This window comes from Alligator sinensis, unplaced genomic scaffold (assembly GCF_000455745.1).
Source record: "Alligator sinensis unplaced genomic scaffold, ASM45574v1 scaffold885_1, whole genome shotgun sequence".
Lineage (NCBI taxonomy): Eukaryota > Metazoa > Chordata > Crocodylia > Alligatoridae > Alligator > Alligator sinensis.
The window spans coordinates 1,110,807-1,126,186 of NW_005842056.1; the positions used below are offsets into that span (position 1 = coordinate 1,110,807).

Here is a 15,380-nt window from a genome sequence, read left to right on the forward strand (position 1 = left end):
CAGCACGTCATGCACTGAGGATCACAGCTCCTTTTGCTATCTTGGACATACCTTTCCCTTGCTCTTTGTCTGCCCCCTCCATTTACAGCCTAAATCCCTTGGGGCACAGACTGTTCACGCTCTGTTCATACAGCCCCTAATAAAATAGAGTGCAGATCTCAGTTTCTGGGCTCTCACATAATAAAAGCAAGAATAAAATGCCAGCAGCCTCCATCTACATGGCTCTGCCACTTGAGCTGTCCCCTGAGGAGTTGCGCAGGGGTGACTAAAGAAGGGGATGTGAAGGTAGATGCTAAGGCTACTTCCCAGTTGTTTGCTTTTGTTTGCATGTGACATGGAACAAGTTCCACCTTGTGGTAAAGCTGGGAATGGGCACAGACTCCTTGCAAAAGGCAGGGCAGAGTGCACCTTACAGACAAGCTCCTCCAGAGAGCTCTGAGCTTTCAAGTATGCCATTAGCCTATTTCATCAGATGCTACGAATTTCCCATTGCAGGTTTGTTTAGAACAGGGGTGTCAAACCACCCTGAATGAGTGGCATGGTACTGGTCCACAAGCCCGATCAGGCCCACACACTGACCCTCCCACCTCTCCCTGCCATATGTTAGATCCGGTGCCTGCTCAGGACCCCTTCCAGCCAATCCTGGACACATGCTGCATGCAGTGCCTGCCCCAGCTGGCTCAGGACATGCACTACATGTGGCACCCACCAAGGTGCTGCATTCATCACGGGCCCCAGAGCAAGAACCGCATGTGGTGCAGTCCTGCCCCAGCAAGGACAAGCTCCATGTGTAGCTCAGATCCTGGGCCAGCCAAACTGGGTTCTGCGTGCAATGTGGTCCTAGACTGGCCAGAATGGGCACCGCATGGTGTGCACTGCAGCCCAGGCCCTGTGCATCAGGCCATACACCACATGGATCAACTGAGTCCCAGGAGCAGCACCAGGGAGTGGATAAGGGGGCTCCATGGGCCACATCCAGCCCACTGGCCACACCTGTGATGCCCCTGGCTTACACCAGTGGTTCTCCAACTTCTTGGGTCTCCTACCCAATTTTTAATGTGTTGCAAATTTGGGGTACCCCCATGATTCCAGATTTGGATAACAAAAAGTAAGACTTTTTGTCACTATGACTACAGTGTAACTCCCCAACAACATGACACACAATAGAGTGATTCTTTGTTTTCCTTTTTCTTCCTTGACCTCCATTTATCTTATAGTTTAATAGTTTCATAGATGTCAGGGTCAGAAAGGACCTCAGTAGATCATCGAGCCCAACCCCCTGCCCTGGACAGGAAAGAGCACCGGGGTCAGATGACTCCAGCCAGCTGCTTGTCCAGTTTCCTCTTGTCCCTTTCCCCCTTTCCCATCTGCTTTCCCATTCCTTTTTCTTGCATACCCTCTAAAAGTTCATTGCATAACCCCACTGTTTTACATAACCCAGTATGAGAAACACTGTAGGTTAGATAGATTTTTCTTGCCTATTCAGCTCATCCTGTTAGCAGCTAGTACTGGGTTGGCCAATTATTTCAGGTGGAGGACCACTTAATGAGTGGGGGGTCTCCACTGCAGCTGGGTGGGAGCAAGCAGGAGTCCAGGGAAGCGGAGTAGGTCCTGGGAGCTGCAGCAGCAGCTAAGCACAGAAATTGCATATTGGCCGGCCAAGCCCTTCCACCCACGAGGGCGGGAGCCAGGCAACAGGGTACGTTTTTGCAGCTGCATGTACATGTGGGTGCCTCACTCTCACCCTTGTGGGCAGAAGGGCTGGGTGGGACATAGGGTTGCCAACCCCCCAGGACTGCCCTGGAGTCTCCAGGAATTTAATATACATCTCCAGGAGACTGCTGAGAGTCACCTGGGAGAGAAATGGTAAGGCATTCATTAAAATAAATATTAAATGTTGAATCTGATTTATGCAGTAATCCAGTGGGTTTTTAAAATGTAATTGTAATATGCATTTGCCTTCCTGACGTAAAGTCAACACACTGTAATCCATAACTGATATCCACAAGCACGCAGGCATGTTTGTATTGTATGTCGTGGGCACGCTGGCATTCTGGACACGTCCTGGAATAGATTCAAACAGAGTTGGTAGCACTAGAGGGGCATAATTTGCTGGGGGGCCCCACGGGCCGGATGAAAGTGCTTGGCAGGTAAAATCGGACCTGCAGGCTGTATTTTTCCCACCCCCAAGCTAACATGTGGCTTAGGGGTGTTAGCACTGATAGATGTGTCCTATGATGGAGGCCTGCCCAAATATTCTTCATACACCTCTGCAAAATCATTCCTTTGTTTTCATTCAGCTCCATCTCAGACACTCTCCTTTGCTGGGATGCAGGCAAACAACTTGACAGCAGCTAGTTTTTGAAACCACCCTTCAGCATCCTGCTAAAGCTGTCTCCTCATACTGCACCACCGAGTTTCTGTGTCCATTGGCTGGCTCTTGTCTTATATTTCTCTTTGGGGAAGGCACCATCTTTTTGTCCTGTGTTCATACAGCCCCTAACATAAAGGTGCTCCCAGAGCTCCTGGACACTACTGCCATACCAATACATGAGGATGAGGATGTTTTCCTCCAGATCAGATTAGAGCAGGGCTGCAGTTCAAAACTTCAGGGTAAAGCTGGAAAATGTTTGCCTGCCTTTGGATTTTAACACCAACTTGAAACATAGCCTTTGTTCACAGAAGGATTCAGAAATCTTTCGGTGGATTTGGGACAAGGGTTTCCATGTATGCCTGGGATCTGTGTGTGGCTTTGGCTGGGAATTATGTGAAACTGCAGTTTTGACTGAAGTTCAGCTGAATCTGGAAATGAAAACCAGACCTCGAATACCGACTCCCCCATCATTGTACGCAGTCAAGTTCAGCTACAAAGCCGAATGCACACACATAAACCTACCCATGAAATACATTACTTGCTGGTGCAGTACCTGGGGTGAGAAGGGAAGGAGGGATATCACATCAGGACAACAGGATGCCACTCTAGTAAAAGTGACAAGGTGTCAACAATCACCAATGCACAGTGACAACGTTGCATTCAACCCACTCGCTGGGAAAATATTGTTGACACATTTCTAGACATATTACACTGATAATCTATTTATAGTGACAGCAATAGTCAAAGGCAAGTTACATAGTCTCTTTCTAAAACTGCTCGTAACCTTTCCCTTTGGCACTGAGATGTTATCTGCAATCCAAAAATAAATTCTCGTTGCCGTTAAGTATTAAATTAAAACTGTTCAGATATATTTTAACTCTAAGAAAGCATGACAAGACCTCTATTTTCTCCTTGTGCTCTAGGAATGTCAAGCATGACTTGGTTTTTGTTGATCTCACTGAGTCTCAAAAAGCACTGAAACGGGAAGAAAAGTTTTGAAGCTGGTGATCTGGTAAGGAAACATTAGCATTTCTCCATTCTTCTTTGGTGTGTGTTTTTAAAAACAGGTCAGTTAACTTGTAGAATTGCTAAAAGGTGGGAAAGCAGGCTGGCCTAGCAAACAAGGGAATGTATTTTGGCAAATCTCTTTTTCTGACTAAGCCAGAGAGAAGAAGAAGAAGAAAAGAAAATGAATCCTCCCAATTAACTATAGATGTTACTAGAGGCAGGCAAAGAGTATAATGTGCCCATGCCAAGCACCTTTACATGCAGCAGCCTCCCAGTCTACCAGGTATCCTCCTTCCCCTGCTTTGGGTTCCTCATTCAAACCCATTTTGCCCAAGCATCCATCCTGCTGCTCCCTCCACACCCTGTCCTGCCTGAATTGTTTTCCCATTTATTTTTGTCCAGTTGCAGCCCTGATCCGTCGCTGCTGATACTACTGCTCAGAGCCCCTCTGGAAGGTAGTGATGTATGGGTTTCTATTCTAATGCTCTTCATTGTCACAGTGAGTCTCAAAGGAGTCCTGATGCTACCTTTTCACCTCAAGGAAACAGTAGCTTGAGTAGCATGGGTGCTAAGGAGGTGCCTTGTCGACAGCCCAGAAATCACAAGTTCAAGGCTATAGCAGAAGTACTCACAGTGCAGTCCTGCCAGGTTTCACTGAGTCTGCAAATTCTGCTAAATAATACCTTGTCACAAGGACATGAAAAAGGAAAGGAGCACATGGAGTTGAAAGAGCTCCTGGGACTGACCCCCTAAACCTTTGGGGAGATATGGGAAGGGGGCAGATGACCCCTCTTACCCAGTGATGCTCAACTCTAAAAGGAGTCTGTCCCATGCCACAAAATCAATTTGAACATCACTTAAGGATTGATGGGGGGGGCTTCCAGGTTGAGAGTTTAAACCGGCACGGATAAAATGCTCAGAGCCCTGCTAAGGATGTGCAAAGCAAGAAACTGGACCGTTCAGTCAGGATTTCAGAAATATTTTAACCCTTCGACAGCTGTGTCTCAGCCCAGCTGCTTTGCTTCGGCAGAACACCATGGCATTCCTTTACCATGACTGTGGGTTTTCAGAGATGACGCATTTCATGTCTGAGCCAATGAACTTGGGAATGATAATTGTCCAGTACATAATAAAGGGGGGCACAGGCTGAATGATATGCCAAATATGAGGAAGCATAAGAGAAGCAGTTCATTGGTTGCAGATTTATGCACAATACATTAAGAAAAATGAAGGGCAATTTGCAAAACAAGCAAAAAAAGATCTCATTCTGGCTGAACCAAACAAATTCAAAGCATGAGATAGACAGGTTAAAGGAGTGAGACTGCCCTATTACTACTGACAGCAAACTTGACCAGCTGCATTCAGCTGTCACCCCAAGACTCAGACCTGTCTCTAACAAAGCAGCCTGTATTCATTCACTAAGCGCATGCACTGGCTTGTCATACGTTTTTACTACAGTCTGCCTGTTCTTTCAGTTTGGAAGATCACTTGGCTGTTGTAAGTAGGTAGCAGTGGATTCCTTGCCAAGCCCAGGCCATTCTGCTGACCCTCTCTTTGTGTGATTTTGCCAGATTACTTTAACATCATGATATACCAGATACATTATCATCATCACCCCCATCATCATCCTCATCACTGAACGCAGCTTTAGAAACATTATTTTACAACGCACCTATAACCACAGTGCCCAAAGGACTGACACTTCTACATACACAAAGGTTAAATCTTTTTCAGCAGTTAAGTATCAAGAGCGTGATCCTACAAAGATAGAAGCACGTGGGTAACTTTACTCATCGGGCTAATTTGGTATGCTTGTTTCCGTGCATGAAAGGGCCTTTTCTCATAGAAGCAGAGAATGCCAAAGAGCCACTGGAAACTTTTCTAACAACCAGCTGCCAATTCCTGACGCCCGAAGATGAAATAGTATCCACTTAAACCATGACCTACAAGTCAGAATGGGAATAATTCTAATAGTTCCAGATGAATTTCTCAGCTTTCTTTTCCCTAATGAGCTGCATAATGAATAATGATGAACATTAACCTCCATTTTACCTTGCTGATGAACTGCTAACATCTGGGAAAGTCCCAGGACAGGTTTCTTGAGCCTGGGAGATTTCCTCAGATTTCTGTCTCTCATGATGACTGATCCTATTGCATGCCATAGATATGCAAGGCAGCTCAATATCTTTGTTTATACTCATTTCAGTTTATAGTAAATCATAATAAGAGAGCATCCACCCATTAAGAAAAAAAAAGGCAGTTAAGTTCTTTCAATTATTGCTGCAGCACAGTCTCTCATTACAGTGCATTATCCGTAGATCTGCATGGTGTTTAGCTGTTTCTGTTCACTATGGAGAACAAAATAAGGAGAAGGGGTAACAGAATGACACATTAAACGTAAGGGAGGGAACCAGAGTATCCTGTTTATCAGGCAAGCATCCCAGATATACCAACCGAGACAAGTGCACTCACTGGAAGGCAGGAAGAGTCTTTTATTTTTAGATATGTTTTTAAAATGTGTTTACGGTACCTGGGAGGCAGATCGTCAGCTGGCATAAGCTGTCATAGCTCCTCTGCTGGCAGCGGGGCTATGGAAGTTTGCACCAGCTAAGGATTTGACGGATAGTTTCTCCTTCTCACAAGGAAGAACGATGAGTGTGCCCCGAGGGAAGATCGGAATCATACATTTTTTAGATGTTTACCTTTATGTTAGCACATGAAACGCCCTCCAACATACAAAAATAGCCCCAGTAAAACTGAAAGAACACTTATTTCCCTGGTGTGACATATGAGCAAGCGTATGTCATTGTAATATTAGTTTCATGTTTCATTGGTTCCATATAAAGTTTTTTTTTACATACACAGTGTCATACATGCACATGCGTGCACACACACACACATTCACACGCAGGAATCTCGTCCTGGATGAGTCAGAAGGAGCACTGAAAATGCTGTATAGTCCCACTACTGACTTACTGTTGCAAGAAGAGAAACAGCCATTAAATTCCATCGTGGTAAATGCAGGCAGGAAGCAGCAGCAAGGAGCTCCAGACCCAGATGTGCCCAGATGTTCAGAGGTGGCTGGGCGGGGGAGCCTGACTTGTCAAGTTTACTCCGCTCACTGGTCCAGGAAGTCGAAACACCTAGTTTCTGCAGCTCATCCTCGTCCCTGCTCCTTGCGTGGGTGTTCTACTCTGCAAAGACACCTCATCTATTCCCCTCCTGCGGCAGAGAGCTGCTGTGTGCAGCAGAGACGGAGCCCGGCAGTCCAGTGCCTGCTCCGCACACAGCCCAGGCCCCTCCCAGCTCTCATGTCCCTGCCTGCAGTCGAAAGCACCAGCCTTCTCCACCCACCGGCCCATCCCAGCTGTGTGCCTGTGGCTGTTGCCTCCTTTCTCAGATTGATACAAACACCCATTCATTTGCTGTCGGCCCCTCTCATTTAAGGCTCAAGGAAGAAAGTGCAAGCCAAAAAACTGTCCCAAAGGCCTCCATAGTAAGGGCAGGAACTTACAGAAACCAGGACTCAGAGACAAAGACTTGAAGGGCTTGTCAGGAGAGATTACTGTCACGCAGAAGAAGCGAGTGTGCATGTAACAAATTAACCGTGGCAGAAATAGGCTGTGACCACAAAGGCTCTCCACACAGAGCCAAAAACGTAGGGTTGGGAAGAAGCGGTCTAGACAGAGAGCTGCAAAGTAAAAGAAACTTGTGCAGTCCCAAGGCTTTACTCTGTAATGTTTTATTCAAGGGCGTAAAGCTATTTATGTACACTTCTTAAGAGTTACTGGGCAAGTCCATCAGCGGGTATATATCTGGGCAGCTCCTGAGCTGTGAGTCAAGCTTTGAAAGCTTGCAGCAGAAGGGACACAGATGAGAAAAACAGTTGTATTTAGTCTTCTCGTCCCTTCCCCTCCAGTAACCAAACTGTTCTTTCTCTTTCAGGAATCAAACGTTCCCTTCGAGTGTACTGTCAATAATACAGTCTTTGTCTAGTTTTTTAGCTCACAATCAGGCTGCCAACATTATCCTTGGCAGTCTGTTGTTACACACTTCTCAAGCCATTTTGTCTGACGTTTAGTCTACATTCTTGTTTTTTTATTCACCCCCCACTTACTGCTATTGTAGTGCTACTACCTTGAAGCATACTAAGGGCTGGGCTAGTGTAGATTGCAGATATAGCTATACCAGGATGCTGAAAAACTGCATCTAATATGGGCAGAGCTAATGCCAGCGAAGAGAAATAAGCCATTCTAACAAAAACAGATTTGTTCGTATAACTGTCCCTATGTAAGGGGCTTTTGCTGGCCTGCTGGTGCCAGCCAGGTATCATGCCTCATCCTGTCCCTGACCAGCATGGCTACGCAGGCACTTGTTTGTAGTGTGGAACTAGCCTAACTCATTTCCTTTTACTCTTGGCCTAAGTACAGACAGTCAAAAAGCCCAAGGCTGAATCTGTTTAATAGATTCATAGACTCATAGATTCTAGAGGCGGAAGGGACCACAATGGATCATCGTGTCCGACCCCCTGCCCCTGGCAGGAAAGAGGACCGAGGTCAGATGACCCCAGCCAGGTGACTATCTAGCCTCCTCTTGAAGACCTCCAAGTTACGTGATAGCACCACCTCTCTTGGAAGCCCATTCCAGATCCTGGCCACCCTTACTGTGAAACATTTCTTCCTAATATCTAACCTAAATCCAGTCTCAACTAGTTTACACCCGTTATTCCTAGTCACTCCCTGGGGCGCCTTAGTAAACAGCACTTCCCCTATTCCCCGTTGACCTCCCCTAATAAATTTATAGGCGGCCACAAGATCTCTCCTCAGCTGTCTCTTGTGAAGGCTGAAGAGATTCAGCTCTCTCAACCTCCCACCGCAGGGTCTATCACGAAGGCCACTAATCATGCGAGTGGCCCTCCTCTGGACCCTCTCGAGATTCCCCGCATCCCTTTTGAAGTGCGGCGCCCAAAACTGGACACAGTATTCCAACTGCGGCCTGACCAGTGCCGCACAGAGGGGGAGCATCACCACCTTTGTTCTGTTAGTCATGCACCTGCTAATGCACGACAAGGTGCGATTGGCCTTGTTGATGGCCTCGTTACACTGCTGGCTCACGTTCATCTTGGAGTCGATTATGACTCCAAGATCCCTCTCTGCCTCTGAGCTGCTGAGAAGGACACTCCCCAACCTATAGGTGTGCTGGGGGTTCCTCCTTCCCAGGTGAAGTACCTTATATTTATCTTTATTAAATTGCATCCTATTTCTCTCTGCCCATTGATCCAACCTGTCCAGGTCGGCCTGAATCTGCTCCCTGCCCTCCGGTGTACTAACTTTGCCCCATAACTTGGTATCATCAGCGAACTTGGAGAGGGTGCTCTCCACGCCCTCGTCCAAATCGCTGATGAAAATATTGAATAATATTGGTCCAAGGACCGAACCCTGCGGGACCCCACTGCCCACCTCCCTCCAGGCCGAGAAGGAACTATCCACCACCACTCTCTGGGTGCGGTCCCTAAGCCAGTTCAATCTTTGTAAGTTAGTTTAAGCTGCATAGATTGAACTGATAAGCAAGTGAACAGACACTCACTTTTGATTTCAGAAATGCAGCAGTGGGCCAGGCCAGAAGCTGGGGGATGTTAAAGCATGTCTCCTTGCTCTGCTGGATCAAGCAGCTTGGGCCTGTGGGGGAGGGGGGTTGTGGGGGAGCTGCTAACTTAAGTCAGTTAAGTCTGATACTACATCCATCCAAGTTTATCTTAAACTGGTTTTGTCCATTTTGAAAGCAGTTTATGTGCACTCCACTTCTGTTGTATTACAGATCTGAACCAGTTTCCAATCACTCATACTGGTGAGTATGTGTAATCTCTGTCTCTAGCCCTTGGTGTTTTTTACCTTGCTAAAGTTTATCATCCTTTTATCAGGTCCTTCCCAACAGAGAGCAATTACTATTTTAGGGATGGTTAAAACAAAAAGGAGAGAAAAGTAAAATAAAGTTACAGATCCTCCCTTCAAAAAATTAGAAAAGGAAGTTGTTCAAAAGGAAAAAAAAACTAATTTCACTGTTTGCAAAAAAATAAAATAAAAACTATAACCAAGATAAAATGTTCATTTAGGCCTAATATTATTTTTAATAATTTTTTTCAGGTGAAAATGATGTTACTAGCTTAGTCACAGCAGTAGTGTTTATTGCTTGTATTCGAGTGGTTGCCAGGAGTCAGGGGTTAGGGCCTCACTTCAGGAAGTGTTGCACCAAAAACAGAAACCAAAGACAATCCCAGCCCCAAAAAGGTTATGCTCTATTCCTGTAGCAGCCATTATTTGCTAGACACTTTGTATTTTATTTATTTGTATGGCATACAGCAACCAAATGACAGGACATGTTATAAACAACCTATGCACAGCTACACTGAGGGATAAGGCTGGAATGGCAGTTTTAGATTTGATATCCATTGCAAGCATCATCAGTAGCCTGGTGCAGGTCTTCAATGCAAACATTAAAATGATACATAGGACACTCCTCTGCAATGCATGCTATAATTTGGATTTTGCCACACTCACACTTGGGGTCTTTAATAACATCTAATTTAAGGAGTAAGTACCAGTCTACCATGTACCTTGTCCAGTACAAACCCTGCTCAACATTGTCGAGCTCTGCCTTCATAAAGCAAAGCCAGGAGGTTTAGATGCAGGGACTGTGATAAGAAACTTGTTAATGATGTCAACTGTGTTCTATTGCTGGACCCATTTTTTCCTTGATGTCAAAGATTTTGTCGTTCAGCTTTGTAAAACACTGGAGAAATTCATGCTCTGAGGATAGAAAGGGTGCTCAATCTAGACAGCAAACTTCCTATACCTGGTTGTGTTCCCTCAGGAACATCTGGCTGCTCTGTACCCAGTCTTTCCTCCTCAGTTGGAAACAGAGTAGCTATCTCAGTGTGGTGTCAAGGGGAACCTCATCAGTGGTGCTGAGTGACAGTAGATGCGTCTACATGGGACGCTAAAAGCGCAGTAGACTAAATCTACTGTGCATTAGCGTATCACAGCAAAAGAAATGCTAATGTGCTAGTGGACAGTAGAATTAGTCTACTGCGCATTAGCATCATGTAAAGACGTGCACCAGTGCTACTCTATAGTGGCACCAATTATGGCACATTGAGTTAGTACCTGTTATTACAGGTACTAAACTTAATGCGCCGTATATGGCACATTAATACATGTGTAGATGTGCCCGGTGACAGTTACCCATCTCCTAGAGCTGTGTGGGTGCAGCTGTTCTGCTTCTGGCTGAAGGTATCACATATGGAACAGCATGAGCATTTGAGGGCGTCACTGTCGGGCATGGTAAGACAAACAGGTTGATGCAGGAGAGAGAACAAGAGGGAATTTATGCATAAATCATCTAGATTCATCACAAGCAACATAGCAGTTGTAGATCTTGGAGAGAGGTGTAAAAGTGGGCAAATAGGGGAGCTGCAGATGAGGTCATGGACCTTGCATGGGGCCACATGGAAGATAGTACAGCAGAGGTGAGCAATTATTTTGGGCGGAGGGCCGCTTACTGAGTTTTGGCAAGCCATCGAGGGCCGCATGATAGGCAGCCAGGGGCAGATAAATATTAATGTTCTACATTTTTTAGGGGCCCCACAGGCTGGATAGAATGGCCTGGCGGGCCACATCCGGCCCCCGGGCCACATTTTGCCCACCCCTGTAGCACAGAGACACCTGCACAAGAAGCTGACAAAGGAGTGAACAAGGTTGAGAACACAACAGAGCAAAGGTGACAGGGGCAATACAGTCTTGACAAGAGAGGACGAGTACAGAGGAGCAAAGTTATTTGAAACCAGTGGTAAATAACTCAAATATTGATTTGCTTATTTTAACTTTTCTGCTCTTCTATGATTGTCTCCAGGTAACCTGATCTCTTTGGTAATGCAGTGTCCAGAACTGAAGACAGTACATTAGAGGCAGTCACATCACAGCTGTGCAGAGAACTACTCCATTTGAGATGGCTGTAACTTGACCAAATCTACTGAACATGTCACAGTGGTGGCACACCGTCCCCCCAGAATTAACAAAATACACCCAGCTGGATTAAATGACTTTTTCTGCTCTCATCCCTTGAGATTAATGGATGATACGTTGTACTGATCCAGTGCTTCTTGTGGGACACTTGCCTCTGGCTGTGTTAACTTCCCTTTGACAAGAACCAGTACAACCAGAGATAGAAACAAGAAGATTCAAGTATGCATGTGCATCAACCAATTCACTGGCTTCAGCCTGACAGCAATTTTTTTGTCCCTTGATGAACGCAGACATAAAAAGGAAGTACATGTGCAAGTGGAGGGCAAAAGAGCCTGGTGGCAACATAGCTCCCATAGGACCCAAGTCCTGAAATAAGGGAAAGTAGTGGGAGTTGTAGCTGTATATCTGACGTTAGGTCTGTGGAGTCCAAAGTGTTGTGGCAAGATGTTTACAAAGTTCATCTTACATTTGCTTCTAAGTATGTGGGATGCTGTACAGCTCTCAACTGACCCTTATTTCAGAAGACAATACTCCTCTCAGCCCCACCAATATCTATATTCCACACAAATAGAGTGTCCCTCCCTTGTGCTGTTGAAAACAATTTATCTCAGAAATAAAGAATCAAGAGTTTTGAGGTGATAGGAATGATCTGGGCCAGGCATGTGCTTCTAGGCACTATGGAAATAACAGCAGCAGCAGAACGCTGAACATATGAAATCCAATTTATGACTGTCTAATTAGGTATACTTATTTCATACGGAATAAAAAAAAAGGTAAAAATGAAATAGAAGAGGTATCAAGGATGGTTAAGATGACTACAAAATCCAAGAAAATAAACCGTAGGCTAATATTTGTAGGTCAGAAAAGGTGTTGGATTCAGTTCCACAATTACGGATATGGAAAATACCTAGAATGTGCAGCACTGCAACTAAATCATGAATTTACAGATTCAACAACGCTGATTGGAAGCCAGATCTCATCATCTGTGACCCCCTCAACAAGTGCAGGTAAAGGTGTGATTGGATCTAATGCATGACACACAAGAGTGTGGCACAGCCAGAACCAGAAGCCCCATCCAGTGCAAGACTCTTGGTCCTGGCTGCGAGTGTGGGCCTGGGGGTTTTGCACACATTCAAGCCTTGCAGATCACGGCCACTAAGATCACCTGGGCTCAGAGATTTCATGCTGGCATGGAGCACCCTTGCTTTTTCAAGCTCTAATTTTATAGCTGGTTGGAACTTTTTAGTGTGTGATAAGTACTTTGCATGAGTAGCCAGTCTTAAGATGATTGCATAATTAACCAGTTAATTGCATGATACCTGTAAACATGTAGAATGGGCCTATGAATAAAACTAGCCACTGTTAATAACTCCTTGGGAAACTTTCTATCACCTCGGGTTTTCATCATTTGTGTCATCCCATTATCTACCCTTCTAAGGAAAAGTAAACTGGGGCCCACCATGCAAAATTTTATCAGCCCCTTCCCATATCTGCATGATCTTAAATTGCATGGAAAGGCAGCTAAAGATACCCTCGGCCTTCTCTAATTATAGCTGCATGGTGTTCGGATGAAACAAATGTGCCATGGTGTGATCATCAATAGCCAAGCTGGGAATGGTCTAGGCTGAACCCCAGAGGAAGTCAACGATGCAAGAAAATGACAAGCGCTTCGGTATTTCAGAGCATGGCTCCATCAGCAATGTTGATTTTAAATGGAAAACAAAAGTAAAAACCAAGGAGAAGTTCAATCTACTCCTGAAATCCAGGCTCTTCAGCACTAACTAACAATTGGACTCTGGAAGAATTGAAAAAGTCAGACAGGATGGCCAGAAAGGAGGTGAAAGTTGTCCTGAGCTGACTTGCAGGTAAAATGGGAGGGCTAGAAAGAAAGCACCTGGCATTGCTCTCTAGTGACTTTTCTTAAATTAGCCTGAGGATCCTCTGTGGACTTACGATTGAATTTCACCAGCTTCTTTTTGAGCAAAAGGGGCACAAAAACACTGCGCATGGAGAAAAATCTCTTTGGGAACTTTCTATTGCAATCAGGCAAGAACAAAAAGCTAGTTTCTTGTGCTCTCTCCACCAATGTATGCCCTATCAAACCATCTTTGTGAAACCCAGCTTGCGTGTCAAGTTACAGATTTTTTTTCTCAATATTATTAAAAGAGAATGGCATAGCCACCCCGCACATTATATTTTCAAATGTAAGTAGCAATGTGGAAGAGGGTGTCTGATTTTAAACAGTAGGTTTCAATGGTTCCTGAGTGCTGCAGTTTAAGCAACATGTAATGATAGATGATAAAATCATATTTAGGCCCTGGAGATGACATTGCAGTTTTGTCTGCACTGCTTTAAAAGGTGCTGTTTTACAGCCAGATAAGAAAACTGCAATATCTTTCTCAGTGTAAAATCCTAGTGCAAACAAGCTTCCCGTAATGTTCACCTGAAGGTGACACTGCAATGCCTAGACTCCTCTAGCATTTTTCAGGAGAACAGCTCAAATCCAGCAGTAAAAACACACTTCTTTAGTAGTAAGGAGAAACCTGAGAGAATTGTTTTATTCCTGAATGCCCCGACTGCCTTAATGGATCACTGTGAGACGGTAGGTCTGTTCACTCCAGCATCTTATGGATGCTCCACGCATAATGGCTTGAAAGATCAATGCAGTTATGTCTTTTTTGCATACATCTTAGCTTGTTTACAGATCCATGGACAGGATTTGGCATAACACTGTAGGACATTCAACTGGAAGAGGGATGGATTAAACGCATCTTTGGTTTTCTTAAGGGCCAGTAGAAATTATTCATTCAGCTCTTCACCTGGAGTTGCACAATCATCATCAAATAAGTAACACCTGTGTTCCAAATTACATAAGTACCTTCCTTTGCCTTGTATTATAATGAGCTTTAATAGAGCCATCTCACTTGGGAAAGGCATACAGTACTAGGTCATGCAGTCCTGCTGGTGCAGGACAATTCCTACAGCGATCCAGTCTTAAATAGACTTTCCGTTCTTTCTCTCTTTGGGGACTACCTCATGGTCTAACAGATCTCAGTCACAGACTGCATATACCACAATGTAAATGAGATAGCGTAAGGACTAGATTGTATCCTTGGAATCACACATTTGACAGAAGAAGGCATGGGATGGGACCATCTCTAGTGTCCCCAAATAAAACACACCTACATGATAGGTACACCAACCCTGAGATCATACAGTGTGCTCTCCTGTCTGTGCCTGGCCATCTTCGATGAACAAGAAGTAGCTAAGGCTATACCCCCATGCTACCTCTGCCACTGGGTTGCTAAACTGAAGCAGTGCATGTAGCAGGGCACCAGAGGGAGAAGAGTTTCCTTGGGTGCATCTACACATGCAATTAAGGCAAAACAATAAACTCCGGAGTTTATTGCCATTTGAAAGTGCCCCTGGGAGTGCAACATGCTGAGCCAATTCAGAGCATCCACACCTGGCAGGGGGGTTGGGGGTCAGCCAGCCAGCCTGGGATGCTCTCCCTGGCTCAGTGTATGGCAGTGCAGGGCTAGCCAGCAGGCAGCCCCCACACCGAAGCACCATCCTGCCCTAGCCAGCCAGGGCAGTGTCTACATGTGCACTGCTGCAGATTTTTTTTACTCCACAGCAAGATAGTACTTGTGCCAAAACCCCCACTGAAGTGCCTGATCTTTACAGACGCTGCAGAGCCAGGTTGAAGAAACACACTGCTTCTTCTGGTAAAGTGCATTTTGGGTTTTTTTTAACATCTGCAAAGAGCCTGCGATACCAAGATTTCTCAAAGGGCAGGGAATGAAAAATGTAAAAGGCGGCTCCTTCCCAGCTCCTTGCACTGTCCCTCATCCCTTTTGCAGATGAATGTCAGGAGGGGAAAAAAACTGGCCCATGGAAAGACAGGTGTTTTCAGAGAGTAAAGTGAACAGGTATTTATGAGCTGTTATGTAAAAGTGCACCCTGCACACAAAACC

At 45.2% G+C, this 15,380-nt stretch overlaps 1 long non-coding RNA gene across 1 annotated transcript; it reads left to right on the forward strand.

Moving 5' to 3' along the window:
- The first annotated feature begins 3,257 nt into the window (after window positions 1-3,257).
- On the forward strand, window positions 3,258-13,518 carry LOC112550202. Its single transcript, XR_003093907.1, has 3 exons — window positions 3,258-3,386; window positions 3,785-3,837; window positions 11,291-13,518. It is a non-coding gene; the product is annotated as an uncharacterized LOC112550202 (long non-coding RNA).
- Window positions 13,519-15,380: the final 1,862 nt, after the last annotated feature.